This window comes from Arachis ipaensis, chromosome B03 (genome assembly GCF_000816755.2).
Source record: "Arachis ipaensis cultivar K30076 chromosome B03, Araip1.1, whole genome shotgun sequence".
NCBI classification, from domain to species: Eukaryota; Viridiplantae; Streptophyta; class Magnoliopsida; order Fabales; family Fabaceae; genus Arachis; species Arachis ipaensis.
Genome location: NC_029787.2, coordinates 63,116,015 through 63,124,693, shown reverse-complemented (window position 1 = coordinate 63,124,693; position 8,679 = coordinate 63,116,015). Strand labels below are relative to the sequence as shown.

The following is an 8,679-nucleotide window of genomic DNA, read 5'->3' as shown; positions in this document are numbered from 1 at the left end:
ATTACCCAACAGTGTAAAATAAGTCACTAAGCACCAAAATAATACTAGAAAATATACAACAGTTGAATAAGAACATTTAACACCAATGGTAAAATAATAAACTTAGAAAAGAAAATAAAACATGCACAAGATGAAAATGCAATGAATGAAAGTATGCAAATGTAATAAAGAAAATAGAATGAAAGAGAATAAGGATGAGAAGTTAAAGAGATGAAGAAGAAGAAAGTGAGAAAGGAGGAAGAAAGGATAAGAAAGGAGAGAAGAACTGGGTTGGCCGTTCGACACGTAAGCGTCGCCCACGCGTACGCGTGGTTGGCCTGAAAGCGAAATGACGCGCACGCGTGGGGTGATTTCGTGCCTCTAGCACAGTTCCAGCGCGAGGGCAGCACAACTCTCGGGTCAAACACACATTTACGCCGATTGCCATGTCCACGCGTTCACGTTCTTGACGTGTACGCGTGGATTTCCCAAGTTGCAGGTGACGCGCACGCGTGATGTACGCGTGGGTCGAATTGTGCGCAGAGCACACCAGCCGCACGATTCCATCACAACTTTCTATTCGTTGGATGGGATAACAAAATTGGGAATCGACGCCCACGCGTGGCCTACGCGCACATGTGGGTTGCCCTATAAATTTTTTTTTTATGCGAAATGCAGAATACAAAATGCAGATGCTGATGCAGACATGATAAATGAATACTAATAAAAATAGAATAAAGTAAAACTAAGGACAAAACAAAAATAAATAAAGTGAAGACTGAGAAAGAACGATTATACCATGGTGGGTTGTCTCCCACCTAGCACTTTTAGTTAAAGTCCTTAAGTTGGACATTTGGTGAGCTCCTTGTCAGGCCAGCTTACGCTTGAACTCTTCCAGGAATCCCCACCAATGTTTGGAATCCCAGTGGCCTCCGAGATCCCAAACTAGGCGCAGAAAGCCTTCAAGTAGGTTAAAGCAGGTGACAAGGCCCTAAGAGTGTTGATTGCTAGAATGAATTCCGGGGTCTCAAACCTTGCTTTTGCACTCGTCTTCTTGTTGATCATCATTTTTCCACTTGGGTGGTGAGCATTTGAATTCTCAATGAAGTACCCAAACGACTTCCTAGACCCATGCATTCGAGCTCTACACCAATCCGTGCACTTCAACTTGGAGCGTGCAACCATATTGAACCTTGCAGGACAACTCCTACCACTAACCATCTCCCTCTTACTCTTATAGCCACAAAGAGCTCTAAGTTGCCCATCCGTCTCAAGCGGAGCATATTCAAGTGGGCTAATTAAGCTTAGAGATGAAAGATTTACCCACTTGAATGAAGGAATGGATGGTGATGGCTTTGGGGGAGAGGTCTCCAACAACTTTGACAAGGTGATTTCCAGCTCCATTCCCTTGAGCTCTTCCTTGACAACTTCCACCTCTTTGCAAGCTTCTTCAATTTCAATCTCTTCCTCTTGGTAGCTTTCTTCCAATTCAATCTCTTTTTTATTGCTTACCAAGGGCATGAGAGGTTGTGCTTCTTCTTCTTTAATCTCTATCTCTTGATCAACCTCTGCAAAGTCTTTAACCATGATATGCCTTGGAGGTTGTACACCCTCCTCAACATCAACATCAAACACCTTCGAAGGAGGCTCTATGACTTGACTTTCCTATGTAGGTTCCGCATCTCCCAAGTCTTCAACCACTTCCTCTTCTGTGATAATTTCGGCTTTCTCCACTTGCTCTAATACAGAATCAAATTCCTCCTTGATATCTTCCTTCACTAATTCTTCAACCACTTCTTTGCCTTCAGGGGTCTCTCTTACCTCCACCTTTAGGGCCTCCTCTAGCTTCTTATGAAGTATGAATTCGTGAAGACGATCCCTTCTCTCTTATTCCATGTCAATATCATAATTGGGATCATCTTACTCTTGGATTGATAGACATGGGTATTCTTGCATGGAGGGTGGTGGTGGTGCACTAAAGCTTGAGGGTTGAATATTGGAGGTAGAGGGTTGGTCCCTGCGGGATATAAGATATTGGAGTTTAGATGTGAGACCAATGAGATTAGAGATAAGTGTGTTGTTATCCAATGGAGTTTGGGGTGGATAGGAGGGTTCATTTGTTGGGAGAAAGGGCTCATAATACGGAGGTGGTTCTTCTTGATAAGGATATGGAAATGGCGTATATTGAGGTGGTGGTTCTTGAGAGTAATTGTGTTGGGATTGGGGTGGTTCTAAGTATGGCTCATAAGGTTCTTGGTATGGTGGGTAAGGATTAGGGTCATATGGGGTGTTTGGTGGTAAGGGGCTTGTGAGTATGGTGGTTCAAAGCTATGTTAAGGAGGGGATTCATAGGCGTATGGTGGTGGTTGTTGATAATCAGAAGGGTGCTCACCATAGCCGTTATCTTGGTATGCTTCTTGGAATGACTCTTGATCATAGTATGTTGGTGGAGGTTGTTGCCAAGAGGGTTGATCAAATCCTTGTGACTCTTCCCATCTTTGATTCTCCCATCCTTGATGCATATTCTCATTGTAATCTCCTCTTCCTGCAACATAATTATAACTAAACTTGTAACAACCCTAGTTTTTGAAAATCAAATAATTAGTTATTTGTGATTTATTCTAAGAAAATTATTTTACTAAAGGTAATTAAATGGAGTTTCATGATAATCGGAGTTTAAATTAATTAGAATTTTTATATAAATTTTATTAGATATTTAGTATAATTGAAATTATAATTTTGATAATTGAAAAATAAGAAGATTTGTATAATTTAATTTAAATAATTCTATTTTGAATGAATTATGTTATTAATTTGAACTCTTAGGAATTAATTTACTAGAAATTATTAGATTAATTTTTATAAATACTCTATGTTTAAGCTAGTTAATATTTATGGACAATTTTTATCATAATTAGTTATTTTATAAATTGAAATTAAAGTTTCGGTGATAGAAAAATAATAGAAAGTTATATCATTCAATTTGAATAATTAATATTGAGTTTCAACTATATTTTATAAAAATGTGATTAATATGTTCATTTTATATTTTAAATTAGGAATAATTGATTGAACTTAGCAATATGATGATAAATAATGTTCCTAAATATTTTTAATAGAGTATATTTGATTTTAAAATTATTCTACCCTTTAATTTTATCAAAATATCTATTCATATCTATCCATATTCTTTTATAAAATCCCTAATTTCTAACCCTAATTCCCAAATTGAATCAGAAACCCTAATTCCCAAATCCTAGAAACCCTAATCCTAATGTTTCCCTTTCCTCAGCCTCTAAACGCAGCCTCCACCCCCTTTCTTCCTAAACACCACACACACACAAAAGAAGAAAGAAACATAGAGAGAAAGAGCACGAAGAGCAGAGAAAAGAGAGAGGGAAGAGCTGCTGCCCTGCCGCCGCTGTGACCGTCGCATTGCCACCGTCCAGCTCCGCCCGCGCTGTCGCGCCTCCCGTCACGATCGGATTCGTCGTCGCCGTTTGTGGAACCGCGAGGAGCATCGCCGTCGAAGCCACGCCGATCGTCGCTTCCTAGTTGTCGTTCTGCCTCCCACCAAGCCCGTCCTGCCACTGACGTTGCCGAATAGAGGAGGGCGACCACCACGAGGAGCCACCGCCGTCCTTGCTCGTCATCTCCTTTGGAGCCGTCGCCGTCAAGGACCAGCGGAGAGAGAGAACGTGCGACGTTCAGGAAGGAGGATGCGAGTCAGTGACGCAAGGAGGAGTGCGACCCACTGCGTGAAGTTGTGCCGCCGTGCCTTCCGTCGCCGTCGTGCCTTGGTGCCGTCGAAGGAGCCGCCGCTGGAGGAGGGTTTGCTGGATGCTACTATCACCAACATCGCGGAATACACGTAGAGTAGAGGAAGAAAGGATCTTCACCGCGCCAGGTTGTTGTGCTGTGATCAGAAGCCGTTGCTGTTAGAAAGCCCATCTGCGGTGAGAGAGAGTTCACGATGGTTGGAACTATTGTCCTTTGCTCAGCCCCTGTTTCTGCTACTGTTTATGTTGGCTCATCCATTACGGTCACTGGAGCTGCCCTGAACCCTGTTGTTGCTGCTCCGTTATTTTATTGTAAGCTATTTGTAGTTCCAATTCTATTGAACTCATTTCCATTTCCAACTCCATTGAATTTGAACTCTATTTTGTTGCCACCATGGTTACTACTGCAAGAGTGAAGAATGATCGGAAATAATGCTGCTGCCGTTGATCGGAGATGCCAAACTATTGCTGCTACTACTTTGAGATGATATGACTGCTATTAAGGTTGTTGTTCATGAGTGCAGCATTCCCAATTTTTATGGATTTCGATACTTTGAGGTAGGGGATTTAACGTTTTTAATTTAGAATGCCCACCAAGTTATTTGAATAAGTGAAAATGGTTAACAATGATTTAGAATTTCTTAATTGTCATGAATGACCTGAAATGCATTTGAAATTTGTTAGTTGTTGTGAATATTTTGAGCTGTGACTGGAATTAAATGTGGCTGTGAATGTCTTTGGGCTTTGTTGTGAGTGTTTGAAGTTGTAATTGATATTGTTTTCTCTGATATGGATGAAATTGTTGAAAAGTTCTGACTCTATGTGATTATACTGAATTAGTTGAGTTGTGTGGCTGAAATTATGATTGGAATGATTGAGATTTTTGATTGGAACTTTGGTTGAATTTGTTGATTTTGTGAGATTGAATTATAAATTGTTTGATGAGAGATTATTGTGATTTCGGTATTTTGATGGGTCAAATTGAAACTATTGCTGTTGATTTGGTTTATTGTAATGGGTTTAGTTAGTGATTAATTGAAATTGGGCTTAAGGAATAATTGGAAGATTGAATCTTAAAATGTTGAACTAGTTGCTGAAAATCTGATTTTTGAGATTAAAAGATGACTTTGGAAGTGAATCAGTTATTCAACGATAATCGAAATGATATGAGAGTAAAGGCTGAGTAAACTGTAATTAAAGTTGTTGTTGGGATTCAATTTTGGGAAGTTTGAATTAACTATAGAACTAGTTAAGATTTTTCAAAGTTAAAATGTAAAACTTGATTTTCTGCATTACTTTTAAATGAAGCCGGAGACTTTGAAAATCTATAACTAATTCTGTGATGATCGGAATTGCGTGGGACCAAATCTGGATTAAGCTTTGGGATATAGGAATCTGGACTGGTGAATTTGAGGCTTTTTCATTAAGTTTATGATTTATGGTAAATTTTTGAATTAGGAATGCCAAATCTGGTTTTCTGCAGGACGCTTAAGACAGCAGCAACTTGTTTCCTCTATTAAAAATTCTCCAGTTTGAATTTTGAAATGGAACTAATTTTAAATGAAACTCTGGTCCTAGTACTTTAATTTCATAAAAATTTAGAATTGTTAGAGTTGTGGTTTTAAAGATATGGATTTTTAAAGTAAGACGTATTATGCAGTAAAAATCAGGTTTTGTTTTCTAAGTCAGTAAATTTAAGACTTTATAATTTTTATTTCTGGAATGGTATTGAGATGCAACAAATTGGAGGTGAAATTTGAATATGTTTAGTTATTACGATTTAAATTTCAGGGTATTCCATGTTTTAATAAGTGAATTATGGGACTTGGAGGAGGTTGTGTTCAATGATTTGTAAAACAGACTTCAGCAGAAAATTACTTAACTTCCAAGCTACGTAACTCCTTCATTAAAAATGGTATGACCCTGGAACCAATTGAGAAAGAAATGTAGATAAGTCATGTTTAACCACATTAACTTTTAAGGTTTTTGGATTTAATTTGGATTTTATATGAAATTTCGAATGTTGTACGCTGCTGCTGTCTTCTGGTTTTAAGGCACTATAGAGCAGTCACGATTTTGCTTATATTCCCGAAGCTAGAGCTAGCGAAAAACTGTGATTTTTGGTTTAATAGGAAACTTAATCCGAGACGGACGCGTGGATATAAGGTTTGCGTAATTCCGAATTCGTTTGATATTTTTAAAATAAAACTGAAATTAGACTGCCGATGTTGTTTTGGTGATTACTTGGATATGGAATTTGAGAAATATATTTTCTATACTATTATCAAATATTTTTGAGAATATATTATTGTGGCAATTGTTGAGAAAGGTTTGATGAGATGTTGAGAAAGAGGGAATCCGTAAGGGTGGTTAAGTCCGAGTTTTAGGGGAGGTGCTGTCGAAATTTTATAAAAAATCTGAGGTTTTATTTGAAAAGTTATTTTAGAACTTTTGAATTTGGAAAATTATATTACTTGACTTTTATTTAGTTAAGAAAAAAATTATTCTATTTTAAATTCGATTTACCAAAGAAAGGTTTATGTTTCAAAATTAAACTATTTAAGAAAGAAACTATGTTTTGAGATTGATTCAATATGAAAAGAATTATGTTTTAAGCTTGAAATAAAGGTTTACTTTTTAGAAGTTTGATGAATTTATAATATTTGAATTTGAATAGTAAAGAGAGAGATGATTTTTGAGTCTTTGGGAAGTTAGTAAACTTGGAAGAATTTTATTTGAATAATTTTAATGAGAGGATTATATTTCAAAAAGTATTTAGTGAATTTAAAATATATGATTTACTTAAGTCTTTTGAAGAGGGTTAAACTAAAAAAAAATAATAGTTCTAAAGTTAGTTTTTAATTAAGATTGTTAAAGTAGAGATTATGAACTGAAATGAGGATTAAGATTTTCATGAACAAATTCCTGAGAAAGTTAAGAAAGGTTTAAAGAAAAATGTTAAGAACTCAAAGGGAAAAAGAGAATAACGAATTGATATGTGGATTGTTGCATTTTAGAAAGGATAATGAAAAGTGATAAAAGATGGAAAAATCCCACGAACTGTTAGTTGTTTAACTACGGGGACTAAAAAAAAAAGTTCTAAAGTTAGTTTTGAATTAAGATTGTTAAAGTAGAGATTATGAACTGAAATGAGGATTAAGATTTTTATGAACAAATGCTTGAGAAAGTTAAGAAAGGTTTAAGAAGATGTGTTAATGATTCAATGGGAAAGAGAGAATGAAGATTGATTTGTGGATTGTTGAGATTGAGAAAAGGATAATGAAAAATGATAAAAGGCGGGAATACCCCACGAACCGTTAGTTGTTTAACTACGGGGGAAACGCAAAATTGATAATTGGTTAAAATCGGGAAGTACCCACGAACTGAATGATCATTGATCTCGGGGAAACCTATAGATTGTTATTTGTTTTATATGCGGAAAAAACCCACGGACTGATAATCATTGATTACGGGAATAACCCATGAATTGTTGTATGTTGATCTCGGATATAACCCACGAACTGAAGATCTCTGTTTTGTTTGTGAAATGATCTCGGGGACGCCCACGAACTGAGGATCACAGTTTCCCCTTGTGCGTATATTATGGGGTCGGGCTTTGCGCCGACTGCCGGTAGTCACGAAGGAGTGGTATTCTTACCACCGACACATATGCACTAAGGACACAAAGGGAAGCCATATCTGGGACTTGTTCATAGGTAATGTCGGGCTGCAGGGTGTAAACCGACACGTGAGCTCATGGCCTGCTTAGGATAGATATGCATCATATTGGTTGTGCATTTACATTGGTTGTGTTTGCCTGTATTACTTCTTTGTGCTGTTTGTCTTATTGTGATTCCTTTGCGTGTTGAATTGAGTTTCTTACTTATGCTAGTAGTTTGTGAATGGAAAGAGATGATTAATATCTGTCGTTATGACTGAGAATCAATTATGTGGCTGAGAGATATTTAATATGACAAGTTTTGCGATTGAGATCTGTTTTGGGTTTAGAGATTTAAAGAAAGTAATTATTTATCTAAAGTAAGATTAAAAAGTATTTCAAGGGATTTAACAAAGATGGTTTATTAAGCAAAGTTAATTATTTGCATGTTAATCATTACTTTTACGGCATTCCCATTCCCTACTGAGAACGTGTGATTCCACCCTTTCAGAGACACAGGTACGAAGATTCAGTTTGAAGCTGCGGGCGATTCTAGAATTTATTTACGAGTTAAGTTTATGACTTGAGATTCTTTCATAGAATTCCCTCGCCCTTACTGCTTAAGGTTTTTATTTTATGCAGAGGGATAGGAGTTGTACCTGAATTTTATTTAAATTCTTTTGTATAATATTACTATTATTAATAATTATGTGATTATTATTACTTGGTGATGTTTGCTATATGATTTTAATTAATAAAAAAAATTATGGTATTTTTACTAAAATTGAATCGCGATATCGAACTAAAGGCTTAATAGTAAATAATTAATAAGGAAAACAGGTCAGTAACGCCTTACTTTTGGTACGATCATGACGTATTGGAAGTTGGGTCGTTACAAAACTCAGCCAAAGGGGTGAGAATTCATAGTAGCTAAATAAAATAAAAACAAAAACTAGTAAAAATAAGCAACTACGTCCTAAAACTAACAAAAATTAACAAATAAGCAAGAAACAAATATTTACAATAACCAATAATAAGGCACACGTTTGCAATTCTCCGGCAACGGCGCCATTTTGATGAACGGATTTTTGCTAGTAAAGAATTCACAATAAATCCTCGTTGCTAGTATAGTTTTTAAACCAACAAAGAATCCTTTCATACAAAAATTTGTTTGTCACTAAAGCAAACCCAATAAAAATAATAACCGAAGTATTTAAACTTTGGGTCGTCTCTCAAGGAATTGCAGGGAGGTGTTTTTATTAT

The 8,679-nt window shown here is 36.4% G+C and overlaps 1 long non-coding RNA gene across 1 annotated transcript; it reads left to right on the top strand.

Moving 5' to 3' along the window:
- Nucleotides 3,532–8,066, top strand: LOC107630536. Its single transcript, XR_001618314.2, has 3 exons — nt 3,532–4,070; nt 4,170–4,316; nt 7,928–8,066. It is a non-coding gene; the product is annotated as an uncharacterized LOC107630536 (long non-coding RNA).